This window comes from Lissotriton helveticus, chromosome 3_1 (genome assembly GCF_964261635.1).
Source record: "Lissotriton helveticus chromosome 3_1, aLisHel1.1, whole genome shotgun sequence".
Taxonomy (NCBI): domain Eukaryota; kingdom Metazoa; phylum Chordata; class Amphibia; order Caudata; family Salamandridae; genus Lissotriton; species Lissotriton helveticus.
In genome coordinates, this window is record NC_136061.1 from 906,596,768 (window position 1) to 906,611,475 (window position 14,708).

Consider the following 14,708-nt stretch of genomic DNA (forward strand, 5'->3'; position numbering starts at 1 on the left):
GAGTAGACATGTTTGATTGCGGTCTAGGGCCTGTAGAGCATCATCGACAATATGTAGGATCGCCGTTTCCATGCTGTGTCCTGTTCTGAATCCCGACTGGCAGTCATCCAGTAGTGAGAAATTGGCTATGTGTTGGCTCAGTTGTTTTGTACACATTTCTCTATTAGTTTGGCAAGTACAGGAATGTTGGTCACTGGGCGAAAGTTATTCGGATCTGCCGGGTCCGCTGTAGGTTTTTGTTGATGGGGACAACTTGACCTGTTTTTAAGCATTCTGGAAGGATCCCTTGGGTTAGAGAGGCGTTTATAATTTTCGTCCATGTAGGAATCAAGATATGGCTGATTTTTTTTCAGGCATTTTGATGGGAGTGGGTCATTATAGTGGTTATTAGGTTCGATATCTAATAGCATTTTGGCGATGGTATTCTGGTCCAATAGTTTGAAGGTATCCCATTGTGCCTTGTTTTTTGCCCAATCATCGTTAATATAGAGTTGGTATTGCTCGTTGAGGGTGTTTGGTTGTCCAGGGTATTTGCTGCTCTCCTGAGTTCACTTTCAAACGTGTTGGCTTTGTCGGTGAAGAATGTTGAGAATTCTTCACAACTTAGTTGCATTTTTGTGATTTCTTGGTCCAATTTGGTCAACTTATTGGATTGTTGTTTTAAGATCTCAAATTGTTTCCGTGGTCTGTTTTTGGCGTTATCCAGTTCTGATCCAATAAATTCCTTTTTGGAGTTGAGGATCTTTTTGTTGTATTCTTTTCTGATTTTTCTGAGGGATTTCAGTTTTTGGGATAATGGGTGTTGTCTCCATTTTCTTTCTTCCAGTCTCAGTTTCCGTCTTTCCTCATTCAGTGTCCCATTAAACCATGAATTTTTAACCTTCTCTGTAACTCTTTTCAGTTTTAGAGGCATGGTGGCGTTGACTATATTCGTTATTGATGAAGTGCAGTGGTCCGTTAGATCATTCACGTTCTGCAAGTTGTTAGATGGATTTAGATCCTTCTCACAGCTTTCTAATAGTAGTTCAATGTTCGAGTCTTTAGTGTCCCGCATCCACTTTTTGAGCTTGTGAGGTTGTGTGTTCTTGTTCTTTTTCCATGTGGATATCAGGAAGGTTATGGCATGAAGATCTGACCAGTCGCACGGCTCTATTGAGAGGACTGAAGTGTTATCGTTTTTTGAAATTATCCAGTCCAACGTAGCTCCTTTTGAGTGAGTTGGTTGTGTGCATGCTTGGGAGAGGTTTAGCTCCCCTAAAAAGTCTTTGAAAACATTAAAGTGTTTGTTGTTGCTGTCGTTCCAGTGTAGAATAAAATCCCCTAGGAATATGTTATTTGCGTCGATGTTAGAGTTAGCCGTGATGATCTCCATTAGTTGGTCTATGAAAGACAAATTGTTTCTTGGTGGGTGTTGCACCTTTGGTTGTTAGCCGATCTTATATTGAGACCTAGGTATTCGCAGGATTTGAGTGGTTCTGATTGTATTTGGCCTACCTCTATACCCAAGCAGTGGATGCAGGCTATACCACCCCCTGTATTTTTTAGTGTATCAAGTCTCACAATGTTATACTGAGGGGGCACTAGTAGATCCATGAATGGAGACGATGATTCGGATAGCCATGTTTCCGTAAGGATTGCCATGTCAATTTCCTGGCTAATGATGAGGTCAGCTATGTCTGAAGCATGTTTAGCTGCGGACCTGCAGTTGAGCAGTAGGCATTTCAGCGGTTTCCCAGCGCTACTTGGGTTCAGATTTTGCGGCTCGGCGATTAGCTGGACTTGTTGTAGGTTAGTTATGGTTGGGTTTCCTCTCCTTCTGTCTGGATGTTCTATTAGCATCGATCTGGACTGTTCTGATTTCCTCCCCTCTACTGCGGTCCAACGTCTCATACTCCCATAGTAAGGATAGGGTTTCTTCTTCCGTTAAGTATTTACGCTTCCTATCTGGTCGATTCTGCCTATTTGATAATGGCATCGCCGTCTCCTTGCTCTTTCTTTGAGAGTTATATACTAGTTCTCTGATGTGCTTGACTTTGGCTTGGGTGCTCTCTGTAATTTAACGTAACTTTTCCATCGCTTGCAGAGTGCTTAGTATGCCCTGCGACATGTTGTCCATTTTTGTTTGAAGCTCTTTGATTTCTCTCAGAGTCTGGGGTGATGTATTAGGGGTGCTCCCCCGCTTATTTCAGGATTCACATTTTGCATTCCCGTTTTTTAGCTCTGTTCTCTTCATCGGGATCCTTGTCTTTTTGACAGTAGTTTGGCTGTCTGCTCCACCTTTATTTGCAGTGCGGGATGCGCTATCAAAGCTTTGTGCTCTTAATACCACGTTTGGGTGATATACATTTTGTACGGTTCTATATGTCCTTTGTGCTGGTGTAGAGTGGGGTATGAAAGGGGTGGTATCTTCCATATTTCTTATTTCCCGGTTTTCAAAGAGTAGCCTACTTGTCGGAGATGGTCCGTCATTGAGGAGAGGTGTCGATTCTTCCCTCTGATGAATCTCTATGTCGTTTTCCGCATATTATGTAGATATTTCTGTTCTTTCTGTATCATTCCTAAGCGACGTGCCTCCTACTGCGATTGTGTCTTTTAATTGCGTAGACTGTTGTGGTTCCTGAGGGTCACTAGTTAGTATGCTGTTTGTGGTGGTAGTGTCACCTGAGTCTAGAGTGACTTCTTGTGGACTCAGGTGTTGTTGAGATCTTGAGTTCTCTACATGTCCTTTTAAGGTAGGGAACATGTTGTTGAATTTTTCTAATTTGATGTTAGCAGCTTGTACCAGCACTATTCCGTTATTGTAAATAGTTATGGAGAGGTCTGATCTGCACCTTGGTGACAAAATGGTCATCATTTTTGTGCCATGTGGGATATTGGTTATAATTTTTATGTTGAGCATATTAGTAATGGCATTGCGCCATTTAGCCACCTTCTGGTAAAGAATATCATGTCTTTCACGATAATGCCTTTAACTATGTTAAACGAGGGGTCAAAGATCAGTGTGTCTGGGTTTTTCCTCATAAGGTTATGCTTGAATTTTTTGGCTGCATTCTTGGATAGTTTGGTTGGATACTTTATGATATGAGCGTTCATGCTTAGTGGCTCTATGTAGTTGTCTGCCTTATTTGTTGATTGGTAGGGAGAATTATTTGATTAGTATGGAGAATTATTTGAAGTGCCCTCTTCTTAAAAGTTACTAACTGTGATGAAGGTTCAAGCATTCTCCTTGTCTTGCTAGATTTTTTTGTTCAGAGTTCTTTCTTTTATCTTTCCGTGATTAAAAGTTATTTAAAGATGGCCGCCAGTTTGTCAGCCTTATCTGAGATCCGACTGCCTTTCTCTCTATCTATTGTTTAATGCTTTCTCATAGAGAGAAGAGGGTCCTATGAGTGAGTGCTGTGATTGGTTGAGCTTGAGTCAATTTGCTCTTGAAGTACAGCGGAATTGCTTGGGTAAGTCTAGGCATAGCAATCACGCTAAATAGAATGTTTCCAGAAATTCAGTACCTAGCAGAGTTTGCCCTGGAAAGTACAAACATTGTGAAATCAAATACGTTGGATACATACTATCCAACAAGTTTTTTGACACTACAGATACAGAAGACATGTAACAGAAAACATAAAAGAAGGAAAATATGCAGAAATTGGATGTGACAGTTATTTGGTGAGCCATACAAAAGGATATCCAATTAACCACAGAAAACTTAATTGCCAAACTCCAGACAAAAGAGAGTTTTTCTATTTGGCACTTATACAACTCTTTAACCATTGGTGTCCTAAATTGGAATAACTCAGACAATATGACTGCTATGAAGATGCTTTCAACTCTGTGAAAGACAGAATTCAGTATTCAGTCTTCCCAAACTATTTGCAAATGTTTAATGATGAGATTGAACAGGAAGAAATGATTGTGGTTGAGGAAGCTAAGGAGAGTTCTTAAAGCAGTCATAATTCTGCACCAATGAGTCAAGATCCTCTTGGACAACCCATTGTTGTAAATGAAGCGGCAATAGCCATGGGTGAGATGGAAACTGCAATGGAACAAGCGAGACAGAAAACTGTTGATTTCCAACAATTCATTGGACAACTGAATGACAAACAAATAGACATTTATATGGAGGTAAAAGACAAAAAAGAGCACAGATTCCTCCATGAGAAGAAAGAATGTAAATGCTCATCCTTTAAGCGAGGTGTCTCCAACCAGTGGATTGGGAGCTACCATTAGACTGACGAAACCTTCAGAGTAACTCCATAGCCTTGACTTCAATTTTAACTAAGAACTGCAATAAATAAGTTTTGCATTTTCCTTAAATTTAAGGGAAGGCTACGTTAATTTTACATTAATATCATTCTGCAGATAGCAGAGTCTGACAATGAGCATTGCTCCACTCAGATTTATGACCCATGTGGGTTACAGAGGTTCAAAACTGAAGCACTGAGGTATTTAACACTTAAATAGAATTTGTTCTCAACTGAATATTGATCTCCCAGTTCACAACAATCTGGGTCTTCTGTTTGTTTAAGGCATATCCCGAAATCCCACCAAAAGCTAAGGCTATCTCCTTGACTGCAGTTATTGCTACTAAGGGGTTGGGGGTAACCAAGGCAACGTCATCCGCGTATGCGAGGACCTTTGTAGCTACCCCGTGATAAATGATAGGCTCTATTTCCCGGCAGGTCTCCAACTGCCGAATTGAGGGGGTCTATGTAAATCGCAAATAGGAGAGGTAATCAAGGGCACCCCTGCCTAGTGCCCAGTTTAATCACAAAAGGTGCAGTGTGTTTCCCGTTAATACTAAGACGGGCAGTTGGTGCTTTATACATAGTACTGATGGCTTTAATAAAACCCTTCCCAAGAACAAACAATCTCATTGCCTCCCATAGATAGTCCCAGGAGACCCTATCGAAGGCTTTCTCTGCGTCCAAGAGCAGCATAGCCAAGGGCTCCCCTGAAACTTCTGCTGCATCAAATAAGGTTATTACCTGACGGATATGCTGGGTGGTCCTTCTCTCGGGGATAAACCTGTGTTGATACAGATAAATTATCTTCCCTATAATAGTGTTTAGTCTGGTCGCGAGAGCTTTAGACAGAATCTTCACATCACAGTTTATTAGGGTAATTGGCCAGTATGACCCGGGTTCCTGAGATGGTTTACCCTTTTTAAAAAATATTATAATATTATCCTGACCAGGAATCGGGGACCGAGCCCCCAGATTGTGCACAGCATATTATGTCGACCAGATCGTGTCTGTTTTCATCCCACATTTTTTTATAAAATTCCAAAGGGATCTGGTCGGGTCCGGCGGCCTTACAAGAGGGAAGATTCTTCAGGGCACAATAGATCTCGTCTTGTGTCAGGTAGCCTCAAGTTTCATACTATCCTCAAGTTCAATACTCTGCAGTGGTATACTGTTGAGATAACCCTGGGTAAAATTCTGCTGCGGCTGGGGTCCCGCATCACATAATCGTTTGCAAAATTACCGAAACACTTCCTGGATCCTGGGTGGGTCCGTAACCAAATTTCCGCATTCATCTATAATCTCATTTATCTCACTCACAACACTCCTTTGTCTGAGTCTGGCTGCCAACATGTGACCGACTGTATTTTCCTGTTATAAACTTGGCACCATATTTACAGACCACTGAGAGTAAAATGCCTGCTGTTTGTAAATCCTCTTTGAGAAGGGAGAAAATTAAAATGATGAGTTTTATGTAATGCATACAAAAAAAGTTAAGTCTTCAGTTGAATTTTCCTCCATTTCAAAGTGTCTCATATAATCACTTCTAAACAAATGGAAGGTTCCCCTGGTTATAAACACAGGTAGGGGGGAGATACAGCAGAAAAAATGAAACCTGTGGTTTGTACTATGCTCAATAAAATCAGCAGTATTTACTCAGACCAGATAATGTAAAGGAAAACTAGTTTCTAAGCTAATCCTCAGGTATCACATCATATTGTGATCAAAAAATCATTGTATAAAATTTTCCATCTTTGTATATCCACAAAATACTTAAAACTAACAGGTAAACAAAGCCACCAGAAATGTAAAAATTATAAACACAATTTATTAAGATACCTCCCTGTCAGGGGTACAATCTAGAAAATACAATTAAAAAATACATTTAAAAGATGTTCACGTAGGTGAACCAATCTAAAAAAGTCAAAGGGCAAAGGTCGACGCTGCGTTTCGGTGTTTGTTTGTAGTTTTTACACCTTCTTCAGGACACTTTGACAGTTCAAACATAGTCTAGAATTAAAACAACATTATTTTAGATACATATTAATTAAGTACATCATCTAAGGTTCATTTATAGTGTTTACTCAACATTCTGGTGTGCATTTTATTCTGTAGTTATTTCTACCTGTTGTTATCACAAAACATTTTTTACTTTAAGATCTCCTATGGGTCTCAACCTAGGATGTGTGTTTGTAGGGTGACTAAACCAACCTATTGTTTGGGCATTCAGTTGGTGAAGTAGACTCCTCACGTTTAGGCAGAGATTTATTTGAAAAATTATTCATAATAATAAGAGTGGGTACCTGATGTTACGAAGTTTCTCTGTTTATCAATTAGGGAAACTCTGAAGATAACCGGATGTTTGTATATCATCTATTTCTTCTATTTGTACCTCTATGGAGCAAGTTTAAGAGAAAACATCTTGTAATGACGATCACTACACTCATCTTTTATCTAGTGTTGTATCAATTCTAATCTTGAAAGGTTACCTGGTATCAATTCACAGAATTGGGTTAAAAAACACGGAGGAGCCACCGGACTTTTCTCTCGGCTCGAGTTTTTGGCGGAATAGCCTTAGGTCCTTTTCTGAATTTAGGATCCCTGTAAAGTAGGATACACATGTGTACATTTTAAGTATTTTGTGGATATACAAAGATGGAAAATGTTATACAATGATTTTTTGATCACAATATGATGTGATACCTGAGGATTAGCTTAGAAACTAGTTCTCATTTAATCACAACAGGCATATTGCTCCCAGTAGCTGGTTGGCACGCAGCCATATTTATAACTAAAAAATACAGTCACTTTGTTTTACATGGGAGAAACCTAAAGTGCAGAAATACGTTCTATTATGTGTACAGAAAAACATTCCTTATTCTGAAAATGTTTGCAGTACATTTTTTTGCACTTTCAATTTCTCCATTAAAAAAATGGTAGTATGTTTGTGTTGTACATGTAACGGGGCCACATATCGCGAAAGGTATGTCCTGTGAGACAAGTAGATATGGCACAGGCTCTCATGACACTCATACACATATATCCCATTCAGTCACAAACATGTTGATACATCCCCACAGACCATTCACTCACCGACGCACATGGCAGCCCAATCATGGTACCACTAGTCATACTCTACATCGACTACTTATGCTACCTGATGAACATGACAATAAACTGGAATACCAAAAGTTATCTGGTGAAGCTTGTCTGAGGGGTCAAGAGTATTGAAGAAACTGAACTTTTTAATCATTGATGAGGTGAGCATGGTCTCAAACGTAATGCTTGCCTTCTTATACTTAAGAATGCAACATATTTTAAAAACAGACTATGAGGTGCTGTTTAGAGGAACACATTTAAATGTCTTTGGTGACCTACTGCAACATACCCCTGTCAAAGGAAAGCATGTTTTCATATCATGTCTGCATGATGAAACTCAGAGTTTTTTGGCAAGTATGGGCAATGTAAACATTTGACTAACCTTCCAATGCAAGGAACTGCTAAAAAATATGCGTCAAGCATCTGACGTGGAATGCAGAAATATTCTGAAGCTGAAAGGCATTTGAGTTGGATTTCTGATAAAGGAAGGGAAACATACCTTAGTAACTTGACTTATTAAGAAACTATTCTCCTCTAAGAACACAGCAGCACAGCTAATGTTCAATTTCTTTGAAAAAGGGATAGCCAAAGTCTGTTTAATGCCTACACTTCAAGAGTGCTCCAATTTTAATGAGCAATTACTAAAACTGGTGAAAGATGAACCTTTGGAAATTACAGCTAATGACAAAATGGAACACTATGGAGTAACAGTAGTGGTAAGTGGAACGCTACTACCAAATTGGATTGAGGAAATCTGTATCCAGGATTGCAGGATTAGAAAAGTGTTTATGCATGTGAAAAAAACTGTAGAGTAATTTTGCTGCATAATTTAAATGTTGGGGAAGGATTAGTAAATGGTTTGATGGGCAAAGTTATGGATTTAATTCATTTTCCAAATAGGAATCAGGTTGAATATTTAGCTAAAACATGTGATCATATTGATGTTGTGAAACAGATTGGCCAATGTGTTGTATGTTTCACAACTCCGCAAGATCTTCTGATGAATCCCGATCGAAACCAGGAAGACGGTCACCCAGGCCCTCGTCACCAGCCGGCTGGACTACGGAAACACCCTCTACGCCGGAACCACAGCCAAGCTACAGAAAAGACTCCAGCGCATCCAGAACGCCTCCACCTGACTCATCCTGGACATCCCTCGATGCAGCCACATCTCTGGCCACCTGAGGAACCTGCACTGGCTCCCCGTCAACAAGAGGATCACGTTCAGGCTCCTCACGCACGCACACAAGTCTCTCCACAACCTGGGCCCCAAGTACCTCAACGACCGCCTGACCTTCCACACGCCCACCCGCCAGCTACGGTCCGCCAGCCTCGCCCTCGCTGCCATACCACGCATCCGAAGAGCCACCGCCGGGGGCAGATCCTTCTCCTACCTAGCGGCCAAGACATGGAACTCCCTCCCCATCCACCTTCGGCTGACCCAGGACCACCTCGCCTTCAGGAGACAACTCAAGACCTGGCTGTTCGAGCAGTAGCGGCCCCCTTCCCCCAAGCGCCTTGAGACCCTTCCGGGTGAGTAGCGCGCTATACAAGTGGTATGATTGATTGATTGATTGATACTTGTAAAGGACTTGTATGCTCAGTGGAAGCAGGTCCCAGTCTCTGTAGTATGCGCTGTAACTATCCATAAATCTCATGGTTTAAGGGTAGATGCAGCTTCTATTAATGTTGGTAGTTCCGTATTTAAAGGAGGTATGCCCGTATGTTGCATTGTCAAGTAACAACATTGTCCAGTTCATTTGTGGTTGACTTGGATGACAGGAAAGTTAGTGCAGATGCAAGTTGTGTCATATGCTTTATATTTAGGATAGAACCCCAATTTATGAGAAATGGAAAATCTGTCTACAGCGGAAGCTCAAAAAATGATGTGTGGATGCTGCTGAAAAGAATGACAATAACAAAGGTGATAGGAAGAAAAAAATAGAGAATGAGAGAGCTATTGTAGTTTACCAGTTGTCAAACATTTCTGGTGACAACTGCTATGCAAATGTTGCTCTCAATGCTCTGTTTCATTTACCACATCTGAAAACTACAATTCAACAGAAACCACTGTAGAGATTATGTTCTGCACTGTATGGTTGCTGCCATGTTTACTTAGAAATTGGACTGTAAAAACATTGTGCTTCAGGCATCCAAGATCTTGAGGATATATATAGTGGGTCAGTACTATTTACTCAGAACACTCAACAAGGTGCATAGGAATTTATAACGGCCATCTTGGAGTTTTAAATGAAGAAGAAATAAATATAGATTACTTATTTGGACTGAGTTACTCATGGAACCATAACTGTGAAGTTTGGTCTTTTACATCTACCACTAAAATAAATTCTGAACTATATCTGTACTTAACTGTAACGGATTTCAAAATTGTGTCTTTTGACATATTGATCAAAATGACTAACCAAAATATGACCTGCCCAAATTGTAGATCAGATGTTATATTTACATTGCATACATAAATAAATTGTGGAAAATAGCCTATATTAACCCCTTCGCTGTGGGGCCGATTTCCCCAGTGTGCTGGGGGGAGGGAGGGGCGTGCACAGCGCCCCGGTGCTCATGATGAGCTGTGTTTGTTTCTCGTGTGCTCATGACGAGCTGAGCTCGTCATTACCACGCCCGTTCCTTAGAACACGCAGCACAGCAGGGGAATTAGAACCACGTGTGAGCGTTCTAATGGTCATGACGAGCTCAGCTCGTCATGAGCACACGAGAACCGTGGCTCATGACGAACTGAGCTCGTCATGAGCGTGGGAGGGGTTAACATTACAATGATGCAGAGCAGATGGATCGAAATTGGAAACCAAAATTGCAAACTTAAACGCAGGTCAAAAATCAATTTCTGGAAGAACTTATCCTACTATGGCTATCATGTTTCATGAAGGACTTACTTTAGCACCTGGACACTATACTGTGTATTTAAAGAGTGAAACTGGATGGATGGAATGCAATGACACCAACCTTAAATTCAAACAAAAACTCCCTTTCAAACTTCCAAATTATTACTTCGTGTTTCTTCAACCAAAGTTCTGATTAAGCAAAAGTGGTGTACAGTATTTCTTCCATGTGGATCGTCAGTGCTTAGGACATCAATCAACCTACAAGGGATGATGTTTTCCTTAGGATCTCCATAATTCAAATGCGCTTTATATCTATTACTAGTATTGTACCAGTTATAATAATAAAACAGTTATTTTTAGCATATGTTTGTTTAGGTCAGTTTACTAACTTTGATAAAAAAAACTGATTAACGAATTGTAGTGAATACAATGCATAGGGTCAGTTATTAGTACTGATATACTGTGCACTTATTTTTTTTGGACAGTCTATGCGATTATTTTGTTCTCACTGTTCAAGGATAAAGCTTAATGGACTACATCATTTATGGTGTACAAGTATGAACGCTGAGATCAGTAAAAAAGGGAAAATTAAATGTTTTACTTTTTACTTTAATGTGATATGCTGTTACAGCATAAGCAATAAGTCCTGTTTTGTTTCTGAAATAATATAAATATAATACTACCTTATATTTATGTTCTTTTTCAACAGTGGTTTGAGTTATACAACTTTAGATATGTCAACATACTGTAGTGCTACACAAATATTTATTTGATGTACTCCTGGAGAGAGTCTTGATGCATAAAGAACACTTGCCAAGTTTTGCCATCACTTTGTTTTGCCTGGAGGAGATGTTGAATAACTCCCATGCAATTGTTTACTGCTTTGCCAGGGAGTCCTCTTTCGAAGTGCGGTGTTCAACAGGATGTGGTAGCTAATCTTCAATGTCACCAGATACAATTTTATTGGGACATGATGGAAAAGGAAGGAAAATGTAATGTAGAAATGAAAGAGAGCAGTTGCTCAGATGAGAAAAACGGTATTTTACACTTTTTGAGATTTCTTTTTTCCCCACTGTTCAAGGATGAAACTGTATACACTACATTGATTATGTTGTAAAAGTACTAAAGCTAAGAACAGTAAAAAAGGGAAAAGAAAATGCTTTACTAGAATGTGAAATTCTATTGCAGCATAAGAAATTCTACTCTTTGGTGTGTAGCTTGAACTTATGCATTGCAGAAACTAAATGTTCATCATGGAATTTTGCAAAAGTAATACTAACTTATACTATACTTCTTTCAGTGTAGTTCTACAAACTAACATTGTCAAGGTATACATCAAGGTACGGTCTCATAAAGCCACTGAGACATACAGACACAAACTGATAGAGACACCTATGCACCCAGTCACTAACCTATTTTGCCACTCACATACCCACTTACTCATATACACAGTGAATAACACACCAAGTCATGTACCAACAAATGTACAACTACATGCACTCACTTACCCATATAGATACTCAAATGCCCATTAATTCACTCATACAGGTACTAAATCATGTACTCCCTCACCCATGCAGTCACTCAAACATCTACTCAGTCATCCATACAATCCCTAACACACCCAGTCATTCTCCCATATAGCTACTGACACACCCAATCACTCACCCAGACAGCTACAAACAGGTCCACTCACTCACCCAAACAGTCACTCATACACCCACTCAGTCACCTATACAGTTACTAACACATATACTCTCTCAACTGTACAGCCTGTCACACTCCAACTTACTCACGCACTCATACAGTCAATGGCTCACACACAGAGCCACTGATATACATACTGACTCACCCATACAGTCACTGACTCACCCACTTACTTAGTCATACAGTCACTAACACAGTCACTAACTAACTTATATAGTTGTCAGTACAGCCACTCACTCATGTATGCAGTCGTTAACACAGCTAGTCATTCACAGTCACCTTTACAGCTACTAACATAGCCAGTCAGTCCCCATTATAGCTAATGACACACATACACTGAGTCTCTCATGCATCCACTAACATACTCATTACCTCACCAATACAGATAATTACACAGTTACTCACTTACCCATATAGCTACTAACATATGTATTCACTCATTCATTCAGCAACTCCCATACCCATTCACTTACCCATACAATCAATGACACACCCTCTCACCAACCAGTAGAGCTACTAACACATGTACTTACTCACCCATGTAACCATTCAGATACCCACTCACTCACCCGTATAATCACTCACACACCTACTCACCCACCCATACAGCCAATCACACATGCACTCTCTCAAACATACAGGCACTCACATACCCACTCAAAGACCCATCCAGCCACTGACACACCCACTCACATAAACATACTGTTACTGACACACTGATTCACTCAGCCATGCAGTTACTAACATACCCAGTCATGCGCCCACACAGCTACAAACACAGCCCTTGCATTCTTTTACTCCCACTCACATACCCACTCACTGACAGAAAAATTCACTTATACATCTACACATCTACTCAGTCACCTCAACAGTCACCTATTCACTGACACAACCATAATCTGTCACACACCCACTGACTAACTCACCAATACAGTCACAGACCGACCCACTTACACACCTGTACAGACATTGACACAACCACTCACTGTCCCATACAGCTAATAACACATACCCTCACTCACCCATACAGACATACATGAATCCACTCACTCACCAAAACATTGACTCATACACCTTGTCACACATCTGTACACCTACTCGCACAAGCAGTCACTCACCAATACAGCCACTGAGGCACCCACTCACATACCCATACACATTCACAGTCCTTCACAAACCCATGCTGCCACTGTAACATCCACTCACTCATCCATATACCCACTCACACTCTTACACATCCAATTACTCACTCATGCACCCACTCACTCGCTGACATAGAAACTCAGTAATGAATACTCTTATTTATGGATATTCACATACAGTGTGTCTATTTTTAAACCAAGAAACGTGGTTCCAACAAAAAACCTTGTTTTTAAAAAAAATCATAACATTTCAAAAATGTTTTTTAACATTTTGTATTTGTTTAGTTTTTTAAAAAAAATATAGGTCAACTAGAAAAAATATTAACTCAAAAAATCGAAACTGCAGTTACAGCTGTCATTTAAGCAACAACAAAAAATAACACTTGTGGTGCTATGTGGCCTCTAATACTGCAGCAACTGATCACTCCCCTACCAATAGCCCTTTTTTTGTAATCCAAACAAAATGTTCTGATTCTTTGGAGCTTTGGGGACTTCTGTGGGAGACTTTGCTCAACTTCAGCGGGAATAGACTCCCCTGATGTAATTAGTGTTGCACCTGATGCTGATGAATCCTCTTGAGTGTGCTCCCTCTGTGCTCTGGTAAAGTGGTTATTGTGTTAGGTCTTCAGGCAGGTCAGCATTCTCACAGTGCCACAGGAGTACTTTTTAATATGTACCCCTGGAAAGGGCCTTGTGACACAGAGAGCATTTCACATACCTGTCCACTGTTATCTTCTCCCCAGAGGGGATAGTAAACAATTCCCAGATGCTATACCGGCACTTAATTAGTGGTTTCTCATTTGAAGAATTGTGGTCCTCATGTTGTAGCTTCCGTTCTCCACTGCCACCAGATGGCATTTTATTTTTAAAACGTTTCCCCCAAAAAATCTAAAATGTTTTGCTAAAGTTAAATATGGCAGGTGCTGCAAGAAGTACAATCTGAGCAATGAAAGTGTGAAAAAAAAATAACTGGGTGGGAACTTCCATTCTAAAATATTTTAAAGTGGCTTGTCCAATAAAATCCCTTATGTAGTCACAAAAACAGGTAATAGAATAAAACAGTCTTGTACCATATAATTACTTCTCACTTTACATGTTATATTAGTGAACTACTGACGTCAAACATTAATTATAATACCTGCATATATGTTATTTACACCTTGTAAAAAATGTTGCAGTTTACGCGAATAACGACAACACTGTTATATATGTTTTGTGACATATTCAAGAACATTAAAAAATGTAGAGAAAAAACAGTCCGCCAAACTCTCAATAAACCCTTTACATTAAACGCTAAAGAGTATTTGATACCACTTGCCAAGAAAAGCCAGAATGCAAGTGGGCACATTGAAGGGGCACGCTGTGCCCTTACTTTGTGTATTTATGGAAACCAATTCCTCTACTTGTTGAAAGATCACCAGCCTGGAATGGTTAGTTGGGTGAGTGAAATGCTTTACCAGAAATATGAGTGCAGCTAGACGAAGGGAGGGGCAAACAAGTATACAAGCCTTCATGCAGGGTTGCCTGCTTCTGTGTAAGAAATTAAAACGGCCACCATTTGTAATCTGCAAATGTAAAACATGCTCAGAAGCTGGTGTTAAATGATGGAATCTCTTGAAGCTTCCTGATGACACAGATGTTTTCTTCATTGGAGATGCCAG